The 11805-nt window shown below is 37.2% G+C and overlaps 1 long non-coding RNA gene across 1 annotated transcript in view; it reads left to right on the top strand.

Moving 5' to 3' along the window:
- Nucleotides 1-3126: 3126 nt before the first annotated feature.
- LOC122237995 overlaps nucleotides 3127-11805 on the top strand; it is a 144073-nt gene continuing 135394 nt past the window's right edge. The window contains exon 1 of the long non-coding RNA XR_006216899.1: nucleotides 3127-3334. This is a non-coding gene — a long non-coding RNA (uncharacterized LOC122237995). The remainder of the gene's footprint in view (nucleotides 3335-11805) is intronic.

Genomic DNA, 11805 nt, shown 5'->3' with positions numbered 1-11805 from the left:
AGTACAAAATAAATACATTGTTATTGATCATGCAATAAGGTATTAGGCTAATTTAATAAGGCTTCTCCCTGAGATGTACTTAATTCACCGCCATAGTCATTTCTCAGCCATCAGAGATCCCGCTGTTTTTTCATGGTCCAGAAATAGTCATCTCTGATTTGGCCTACTCCATGTTGCCACCTGGATATCCCAGGATGCCTCATCCCTGTTAAACTTCTTTTCCCTGTCGGCAAAGTACAGTGACAGAATAAGGATTCATTACTCTTGAAATGACCCTTTCCACAATATCCTCTTTTTATCTCCTTAATCAGCAAAGTGGTGCTCTGAGAACTGGCAGGTTCACTGCCTGGAGGCACATTTATTACCGAGACACAAGCTGAATAATTGTGTATTTACCAACTTCAATTTAACCTCACAACTTGGCTGTCTCTTGCGACAAGGTGAGAAGTAAGGCCAAGGTGCTCCTCTCCTGTAGCTCATCAATAACTATTCTCTTTCAACCATAACTATTTTCATTGTCACCTTTGTATGCCTGAGTTGTTCTGCTTTAGCACATCCTTTTATCTTCAGCAGAAAAGGAATTTGTTGCCTTGGTCAAAGCTTCAGTTAAGACTTCCTTAATTAAAAAGTAGGGTTAAGGAAGGTACCCTACCTTTTTTTCCTCCCAGGAAAATGCATGTCAGTGTGCAAGAAAAGAAGGGATTGATTTATTGTTTTTTTAGAGAAGAGATGATCAGCTGTATGCCCCAAGTCAATATTTCACCTGTTTCATGTGAAAAAATATTGAAAATTATAGTAAAAGTATGATATTTAAAAAGTGTATGCTCCTTGGGGTGCCTGGGTGGCTCAGTCGGTTAAGCGACTGACTTTTGGTTTCGGCTTAGGTCATCACCCCATGGTTCCTGAATTCGAGCCCCACTTTGGGCTCTGTGCTGACAGCACAGAGCCTGCTTGGGATTCTCTGTCTCTCCGCCCCTCCCTGGCGCTCGCTCTCTTTCTCTCTCTCTCTCCCTCAAAATAAATAAATAAACTTTAAAAAAAAGTGTATGCTCTTTGACCTAGTGATTCCTAAAGAAATAATGGGAGTGTGCAGAGACATAACTATAGGTGTATTTGTTCCAGCATGACTTTGAATTGAAAATAATAAAGAAAAATAGCTGGAATGTCCATTAATACATGATCATGGTGATTTCACACAATGAAAATTAAATGTACTTTTTCAAACGATATGGTAAGTCCATGACTATTGACATGGAGAGGTATCCATGAAATGTTAAGTAAAGAAAGGGAGTTTTAAAAAACTGTTGTATGAACATTTTTCAAGTGTATAAAAGAATTTTTTAATTTACATTAAAAATATGGATGGTTGTTTACCAAGCTGTTAGCAGAGTTTTTTTTCTGAGAAGCAGGATCACATCGGTACTCAACCGGGGACAATTCTTTTTGTCTGGAAGTGTCTGGTGGCCTATTGTCACAACTGAGGGTGATGCTCCCGGCACCTAATGGGTAGAGACGAAGGATTTTGCTAAGCATTCAACACAAAGGACAGCCCTCATTGTGCCAATAATGCCAAGGCTCAGAAACCCAGGATCAGAGAGATTTACACTTTCTTTTTTCATGCTCTTTGGGGTTGTAATTTTGGGCAACAGTCTTGCTTTCTTTGTATTTTACACAAAATTAATATCGTTTCTGTTTGAGGAAAAAATTCTTGATATAATATAGTTAATTTCTTTGTAAATTTCAAATATGACACATCAACTGATAACTTACATAACCTTTCTTGAGGTAACTCTTAGGTCACCGTGAAGTGTGGATATTGGCAGCAATAATAAAAACATGTATCCTAAAACTCTGTCTTTTAGGGAGGTAAAGTGGTTATGAAGGAATTAAAGGTGAAATTGAACTACAGGCAAACATCATAATTATTTTTTAAATGATTATTTCATGCAGCACATTTGTAATCTCCTTCCCCATCTGTGGACTATCTTCCTTGCTTATAGTTGCTATGTGTTCAGAAGATGCATATTGATTTAAATAACAGATAAAAATCCATATAGAAGAGTGTTTATTGCAGCACTACTAATAATAAAAAAATTAGAATCAACCTAGCTATATGTCAAAAGGGGAATATTTAAGCAGATGTTGGTATATTTATGTAATGGATTACGAGGCAGTCATTAAGAAAAAGATGGACCTCTGTGTCCTGACATAGGACCACATGAGGTCCACAATGTACTGTGAAAGGAAAAGAGCAAGTTGCAAACAAACGTGTCCAGCATGATCCCTCATTGTAAATATATACACATATAAGGTATATATCTGTGTGTGTGTGTGTGTGTGAGAGAGAGAGAGAGAGAGAGAGAGAGGGAGAGAGAGAGAAAGAGAGAGAGGGAAAGAGAGAGACTATGTCTTCTACAAACACAGGGAAAAATTTAGGAAGAATTCACACCAAACTTGTAAAAGGGGTTACTAAGACCCTAGAGTCACAGGGGAAGCTATGGTTTTGAGTATGGGTGATTTTACTTTATTGCACTTTCATACGTGCAGAATTCCTAAACCAGAGGTACATACAAAAGCAATGGGAATTGTTTTTTTGGACAGTATTTGCCAGTAAAAATAATTGGGAGTGGAATATGTAAATTATCTATGTAAATGCTTTTTCACTGAAATTTAAACATTTAGAAGTTATTAAAGCATCTTAGGAGGATGGATATAGGGGTTTAAAAAATGTGCTGAATGGCATAATTCTTTCCGTTTTCTATCTGGGCACCACTAGTGGGTAGAGGTGACATTTGCCAGAGGAGACACTGGGTATACTTAGCATGATGAAGCAATAACAATAGCCAGTGCTACCCAGTGCTCACTATGGGCTGGGTGAGCACTGTCACAACAACTCCATTAAGGGAGTTCTGTTTTATTCCCGTTGTATAGCTGAGCAAACTGAGAGACAGTGAGGTTAAGTTACTGGCCAAACAAGTAAGGAAGAGATCCAGGATTTAAATCTAAGCAGCCTGGTATAAGCTTATGAATCATAATGGTTGCACAGCCCCGATTATCTAAAGCAAAACTAAAGTGACAGGTCACAAAACATGATAACTAAACCTGGTACTGTGATGTCACAAAAACCAGACTGGGGCATTATTGCAAACTGTCCTGCTTCAAGCAGCACCAGATGACCAGCATAAAAGCTCCTTTGATAAACTCGGGAGGTGAAAGTACAACATGTGAACCCTACAGACACTGTCACCTACTCCCTCCTGCTGTAGGTTTGTTTTAGGAAAATCTTCATTCTTCTATTTGACCTGATGGAGGCAGAGTCTTCAGCAGCACAGAGGTAATTGAGATTTAGAAAGACAGAGTAGAGCCTCCCAGTATGAGGAGTTAAACCAGGAGAGCTCTGTCATCACCCCAATCAATATTCCTCCTTGTCAGCAGCAACCCCAGACTGGCAGAGACATTTTTTCCTCTGAATTCAGTTTAGCATCAAAGTCCTAAATGATGCATAGAATTCTGTGGCCAGCCCTCTTGCTTAAATGTTATAATCAGAGGCAGAGCAGACGCCTTTCAGCTCATGGAGTGTGGAGAGGAACCACAGGCGAGGGGTCTTAGTTTTTCTGTTTTAGAAGGGCAGCACAAACATGCCTCTGAAAAGGCTTTCATAGTCTCCCACTGTGAATAGAATTTCTGTGACTCTGAAGCTTCTGGGGGGCAGACTATACAAAATACATTTTTTTTCCCTCCACACTCCTGTTCTAGGCTTGCCAGAAAGACTTAATAAAAGTCTGTAGGTGGTCATACGAACTGAATTGAAAAGAGGAGCTTAAAGATGGTTTATTGCTTGTTGACTATGGAAGACTATGGAATGGTCCTCAGCTTTCAAGAATGCCATGTTAGTGTTTGTTTTCTACTTCAACAAATATTGGCATTTCTTCATTTCATCTTATCTTCTGAGGAATATAATTAATGGAATTTGGTGAAAGCAAAGAGTAAGATGGTTAGGTAGACAAAAAAAATTAAGCAGATGATTCTGCAGCATTGTTTGTCAACTGGGTGTCTGCAAATTTGGTGACTGATTGTGTTCTTCCTAAAATTCCTGTGTTAAAGTCCTAACCTTCAATGTAATGGTACTGGAGATGGGGACTTTGGGAGGTGATTAAGTTCAGAGGAGGTTGTACAGGTGGAGTCCTCAAGATGGGATTAGTGACCTTAGAGGAAGAGATACCAGAGTGCCCTCCCTCTCTCTCTCTCTCTCTCTCTCTCTCCCTCCCCCACCCCTCTTTTTCTCTCTCTCTTGCTCCACTCGTGTGCACTGAGGAAAGGCCATGTGAAGACACAGTGAGAAGGCAGCTATCTGCAACCCAAGAAAAGAGACCGTATCATAACCCGGTCCTGCTGGAACCTTGATATTGGACTTCCAGTCTCCAGAACTGTGAGAAATAAATGCCTGCTGCTTAAGACAGCAGTCTGTGGGATTTGGTTATGGTGGCCTGAGCAGACAAAGATAGTGCTTTGATCAATCACTCATATTTCTGCCTATTACATGAATTTTTAACCAAGACTCTCCTGATTATGCTAAAAAAGTTTTATTTTCTGTTCCAATAGATTGATTTGAAAACCAGCCTCGTAGTGATAGTGTCAGTATGACTGTAGGTTTATGGCCCAGTCTGAGAGGGTTTAGGCAGATAGTCATCATGGCAAATATTCTCGACCCTGGCTCCCACTGGGACTCTCTACTCATAAATGTACTTTTGCTTCACTGCACATCACCTTAAATGTCTTATTCCATCTTAGTTTTTTGTTTCAGTTTGTCTGTTTATGTATTTTGATATATGTGACCACAACAGTTTGTCTTTGATTGTCTAGAAAACTGGGACTTGTAATTACCTTTAATCAAAGTTTAGCAACACTGAAAAGTTGTTCCACAAAGAAACCTTATAGCCCTAAGTAATTTTGTTATTAGAATATGAAAAGTAAAGGAACTTCGTACTCATAGGGTAAGGAACAAAAAGAACTGGGGAGAAGAAAAAAAATGAAATAGAAAACAAAAGCAATGAAGAAAGCAAAACAAAAAGAGGCAAGAATAACAAATTCAAATACTTGATTCTTTCAAATGACCAATGAAATTGATAAACTTTTTTGAGAATTATTAAAAATAACTAATCTGTGTAATTGTTGGCAGTGTGGTGCTAATGTATGATGCACTGCATTTATGGATTATCAGGTACCCTGGGATGGAAACCACCTGCTGAATTTTTTTCCAGTAAGATATGTGGAAATTTATATGTCTTAATAATCCATTAAACTGTATGTTTCCTTTAAATGTCTTCTTCTTAGATGATGCTTCTCTAAAAACAATATTGTTTAGTTAACATAATGCTAATAATAGAAATGAAAAATAAAATTCTTACCCCTGTTAAAAGAAAAAGAGTAAAAGCATGCAAGCAGGATTATACAATGTCATGAATGAGAGAGGTGACATGAATACAGACACAGGTGCATTTAAAGTGTTATAAGAGAATACTACGTTCAACTCTACAACAATAAATTTGAAAATCTAGACACTTCCTAGCAAAATATAAATCACAAAAATTAGTTCAACAGAAGTGGCACAATTGAATTGTCTGATAAATCTAGAAGATGTTGAAAACCGAGTAAAGTTCCAACATAGAAAACAACTATCTGGGGGTTCCAGCTGAGTTATATCTCACCTTAAAGAATAGATGATACCTGTGTTATTTAACTTATTCCAAGCTATAGAAAAGATTGATAAGCCCACTGAAATGAATAAAGCCATAATAACATTTTAAATACCAAAATCTGATAGAGACACTGTGAAAGATGGCTATAGACTAATTTCTTGTAGAAATCTAGAAGAGAAACTTATAAGTAAAATATGAATAAATAGAGTTTTGTATGGTTAATTTCTAGAATGTAAGAATGGTTCAAATACCAGAAAAATCTAATACATAATACACTAATAAATTAAGGGAAAAAAACCCTATGATAAAAGTAGATATTGACAGGTGCTTGATAAAATTACATACCAATTCTTTTATTTATTTATTTATTTATTTATTTATTTATTTATTTATTTATATATTTTTAAATTTACATCCAAACTAGTCAGCATATCACGCAACAATGATTTCAGGAGTAGATTCCTTAGTGCCCCTTACCCATTTAGCCCATCCCCCCCCTCCCAAAATTACATACCAATTCTTAATAAAAACACTAAATAAAATAAGATTAGTATGAAACTACATAAATATAACAAAGACTACTTAAAAAAAAACAACTATGGGGGCACCTGGGTGGCTCGGTTGGGCATCTGACTTTGGCTCCAGTCATGATCTCCCAGCCCATGAGTTGGAGCCCAGAGTCTGGCTCTGAGCTGACAGCTGAGACCCTGGAGCCTGCTTCGGATTCTGTCTTCCTCTCTCTCTGCCCCTCCCCCACTCACGCTCTGTCTCTCAAAAAATAAACATAAAATAACATTAAAAATAAATAAGAAACAAAGAAAGAAAGACATTAAGAAAGACATGGGAAAAACAGAGTCAGAAACATGCCCACATTTTATGTGTGAACTGCATTTATGTTCCAGTTGTTGTTTATTACTTGTACATACTTGCTTTCATTGTTAGCACATTTTTCTAGCTGTGAAAATTATTTGGGTATCTCCTGTGTCATAATGAAATGCACCATAATTTGTCTTCTAAAATTAGTGTAAATGTTTTTTTTATTGTGATAAAAAACACATTAGTGTGAAATCTACTCTTTTAACAAAATTTTAAGTGTATAGTGCAGTTTTATTAACTACACACACGATGTTGTACAGCAGACATCTAGAACTTTTTCATCTTGTTTGACTGAAACCCTTTGAACAATACTCCCCATTTCCTCCTGCCTCCAGCTCCTGGCAACCTCCATTCTGCTTTCCTTCTATGACTTGAAATATTTTTAACTTAATGCCTTTTTACCTAGTGGCAGGGTTTTAAAACAAATTAGGGTGTTTTATTTCAAAATTTTTAATGTTTATTTATTTTTTGAGAGAGAGAGAATGAGAGACAGAGTGTGAATGGGGGAGGGGCAGAGAGAGGGAGACAGAATCTGAAGCAGGTTTCAGGCTCTGAGCTGTCAGCACAGAGCCCGATATGGGGCTTGAACTCATGGACCTTGAGATCATGACCTGAGCCGAAGTTGGATGCTTAACTAACTGAGCCACCCAGGTGCCCAAATTAAAGTTTTAAAGTGAGAAACAGGCTTATATATGCAATACTAGGTAGGGATGAGGGCAAGGTAGAGCAATGCTCTTAATATTAACTGTAAACTCAGAAGCTAGAAAAAGAGGATCATATAAGCCAACTTTTTTCACCTTTTCAAAACCATTTTAATGTATTACTCTCTTATGTGGCCTTCTAGAAAATCGATGAAGTTATTGAAAGAGTTGAATACAATTCCTATATATATTTCATACATTCTACACATACACTTAAGAATGTCTCCACATTTTAAAAACTACAAAACATTACAGCCCATTCAGCTTTTTCATTCTATATTATAGATAAATTGTATATATTCCATATATTCTACATGTACATTTAAGAGTGTCCCCACAAAAAAAAAAGAAAAAAAGAGTGTCCCCACATTTTAAAAACTGTATGAAACATTACAGCATGTTTGGTTCTTTCATTCTATATTATAGATAAATTATGTTGGCTAATCTATTTATTGTATAGAATTGTCATAGGATAAGGAATTATTATAGTTCTTACTTTTTTTGCTGGAAGTTCCCTTCTTAAATTTTTTTTTTAATTTTTAAGTTTTTGAATTTTATTTAAATCCAAGTTAGTTATTTTTTTTTAACGTTTATTTATTTTTGAGACAGAGAGAGACAGAGCATGAACGGGGGAGGGGCAGAGAGAGAGGGAGACACAGAATCAGAAGCAGGCTCCAGGCTCTGAGCCATCAGCCCAGAGCCCAACAAGGGGCTCGAACTCACGGACGGTGAGATCGTGACCTGAGCTGAAGTCGGACGCTTAACCAACTGAGCCACCCAGGCGCCCCTAAATCCAAGTTAGTTAACATATAGTGTAGTAATGGTTTCAGGAGTAGAACCCAGTGATTCATCACTTACATGAACCCAGTGCTCATCCCAACAAGTGCCCTCCTTAATGCCCATCACCCATTTAGCCCATCCTCCCACCCAACAGCCCTCCAGAAATTCTCAGTTTGTTCTCTATATTTAAGAGTCTCTTATGGTTTTCCTCTCTCTCTGTTTTTATGTGATTTTTCCTTCCCTTCCCCTATGTTCACTTGTTTTGTTTCTTAAATTCCACATATGAGTGAAATCATATGATATTTATCTTTCTCTGACTTATTTCGCTTAGCATAATATGCTAGTTCCATCCACGTTGCGAATGGCAAGATTTCATTCTTTTTGATTGTCAAGTAATATTCCATTGTACGTATATAACACCTCTTCTGTATCCATTTGTCAGTCAATGGACATTTAGGCTCTTTCCATAATTTGGCAATTGTTGACAGTGCTGCTATAAATAGCCAATTTAATGTTTATGTTTAGAAAAGATACCACACCGGACAAAGGATTGACTATATGATGATATTTGCAACATACATGACAAAGAGCTGTCATCTATAATATACAAAAAACTTTTACAGGTTTATGAGTAAAAAGACTAGCCATGTAGCAACAACAAATGGGCAGGAATAAAAATATACTATTTATAGAGAAGCCAATACAAATGGTTAGCAAATATACATATACTTAAACTCACTAGCAGAGAGGAAGATACAAATTAGAGTAAACATGAGCTATCCATTACACCTATCCCAATGACAAAAGTTTAGAAAGTGAAAGCCAGTTCTGGTGAGCATTTGGGGAAAAGTTTCTCTCCTATATTATTGAAACGGTGACTCATGGTGTCATTCAGGAAAATGATTATTAAAAAGATAATGTATAGTTTTTTCAGCATTCACTCTTGGAATCTATCCCACATAAATAAAAGCACCAGTATGAAAGAATATGTGCCCAAGTTTATATTAACTCATTGTGTATTCAGCAATAAATTAAAAACCAAGGAAGCGACTACTATTAGGGAAACTGTTGAATTTTCACACCCATACCATGAATGTTACTGAGCCTGTGTTGAATTTAAAGCTATATTAGTTGACCTAAAGAAATTCCCACGTTCATTGTGGAATATAAAAAAACCATGATGCGAAAGAATGTGCATGATGCAATCTCATTTTTGTTTGTGAAGCTATAACCTTTATGTTTATGTTTATAGGATTAAGTGCACATGGAGAAAAATACTGGCAGACATGTTCTAAGTTGTAAATGTAGGTTAACTCAGAATAGGGCTAAGTGGGAAGTGATTTGTGATGAAAGAAGGAAAAGAGATGGAAAAGGAAGAGGAAGCAAAAAGCAAAAATGTAAAAGATGGTGTTTTAAAAAAGTGCCTGTGACATCCAGCAGGGACACCTCTAGCTGTAGTTAAGGGACAGTGCTGACTTAACTGACTTAAACAATGACTATACGTATTCTTTCATACAACAAGAAATGTCGAAGGAGGTAGGCTCTGTTTGATTAATTCCTGGGATAAATTATGTTATCAAAGAGACAGATACTTTCTGTTTTTCTAATCTGTCATCCCCAGGATATTGGCTATGTTCTTGTCTGTGTCTCCAATGATGGTCAAAACTCCAAGCATCACAGATAGTCACAATTATGTTCGTGTTTTATGTTTATTGTTAGAAATGGGAAAACCTATCCCAGAAACCTGCCCCAATATCAATGACCAGCAGGGGCTATGAAATGTCCGCTACTGGTTTTATTGACCAGATTTACCCTTAGGCTTTGGATGGGAACCTTGTTTCTGAAAAATGGACACCTGAATAAAACTGTGTTTCTATTTGCAAGGAAGCAGAGAGAAATGACTGTTAGGCAGGCCATAGGGACTGCTACATATGACCGAACGCAATATATACTGATATAGGAATATATGTGCTTGTATATTATATGAAGATAGTCATCCAGTTGAATTTCAAAAAGAAAGCATATGTCCTTGGGGTGCCTGGGTGGCTCAGTCAGTTGAGTGTCTGACTCTTGATTTTGTCTCAGGCCATGGTCTCACTGGTTTGTGGGACGGAACTCCACATGGGGCTCTGTGCTAACAGCGCGGAGCCTGCTTGGGATTCTCTCTCCTATATCTCTCTGCCCCTCCCTGACACACACACACACACACACACACACACACACACACACACTCACACACTCTCTCTTTCTCTCAAAATAAATAAATAAACATTAAAATGAAAAAATGTATGACCTCACTGAAGAAAAAATCCTAGCAGCTGTTCAATGTGTAATTTTAGAAGTGCAGTCCAAAGGTCTCTTTTTAGAGCTCTCAAATTTCAACCCAAATGGAAGAAAGTTGCTAGAGAACAAGAAACTCCACCACCTTAATACTACAATGTTTTTGTGTCACTTAAGTATTTAAGAGGTTAACCTTTTGCTCCACCCCAAGCAAGCCATTAATCTTTAAACAATACAAATGGTTTTTTATCCTTTGTTTTCCCCTTTTTAAATTTGCTTAAGGAAAGCTTGGTAGAGTCTCGTCCATTCCTATGAGATGTAAAGGATTATGCTTTGTGAACCTATTGTGTTGACTTTTAAGATAAGAGCTCTTAAGGATTTTTAAACCATCAAGCAGTATCCATCAGAACAAATAAATGAAAGATTGCTCTATTCTTTTCAGGCAGGATACATTCTGTGACCTATCTTTTCCGTGACCTACACGGCTTTAGGAGAAGAGCTTCCAGAGTTTTATTGGCAATGCCACTATTAGAAGGACTTCCCTCTCTCTTCCGAGCTCTTTGGGGGTCAGCCTTAAAGCGAGCATTAAGCGAATGGCTAATGGAATTAAGGATATAATAATAGAAGGATATAGTGAGACAATTGTATTAACAAGAAATAAATCATGTTGAATGTAAGGTAAGTGTTTTTTAATTGATTGATGGGAAGGATGCTCCACAGGTTTTGTCAGGGACTAACAGCCATTTACCTCTCCATCTATAGTAAAAAGCCAAAATGCAGAAAAAAAGATAAGAAAATTATGCAGTGGGAAGATAAATTATTCAGAGAAGATGGCCATTTTTGTGCTGACATCACTAATGCGAAAAGGCATTAAATCTTTGACACTAGCTTCATTCCTTAGGAGCTGTGGGGCTAAAGCAACGTTTTGTAGACATAAAAACTGAAATGTCTACTCCTAAAGCTTTCCTCTGTGCCATGAACAGCTACCAAGGTGACTGGATACCTGAAGGAATAACTGGTTCTGTGCTTTCCAAGTTGAATAACAGTCTTGCACTTTGAAACTTAGTGTCTCTGTCTATATTATTACAACAATCTAGCTGTCAATATTTTTCATCTAGTCGACAAAGCTTGTGTGCCCTGATGTCAGGGATATAGAGAGCTACATGGGAGACATTTTAAAGTACTATTGGATAGAGGAAATCTTGACGCTGAATTTTGTAACTAAATGTTTTTTTATTTTACTCTCACAGTTACCAAGTCCCCTCTTTGAGTTTAGCCCCTCTTATATCCTACATAATCCTCTTCTTCTGCAACCATTCTTACTAGTTACTAGGACAGCCCTTTTCAGACCAACAATACTCTAGAGACTTCTTATTGTAAGTCAGATGTGAAGGAGAGTGGGTAGATCCAATCTATGTGTGGGCAGGAGCCATGCTTCTTGCTACAACTGCTTTAAGAGTTGCTTTAAA

The sequence above is a fragment of the Panthera tigris genome, chromosome B1, assembly GCF_018350195.1.
Source record: "Panthera tigris isolate Pti1 chromosome B1, P.tigris_Pti1_mat1.1, whole genome shotgun sequence".
NCBI classification, from domain to species: Eukaryota; Metazoa; Chordata; class Mammalia; order Carnivora; family Felidae; genus Panthera; species Panthera tigris.
The sequence above is the reverse complement of the archived record's forward strand: the minus strand, read 5'-3'. Positions and strand labels throughout refer to the sequence as shown.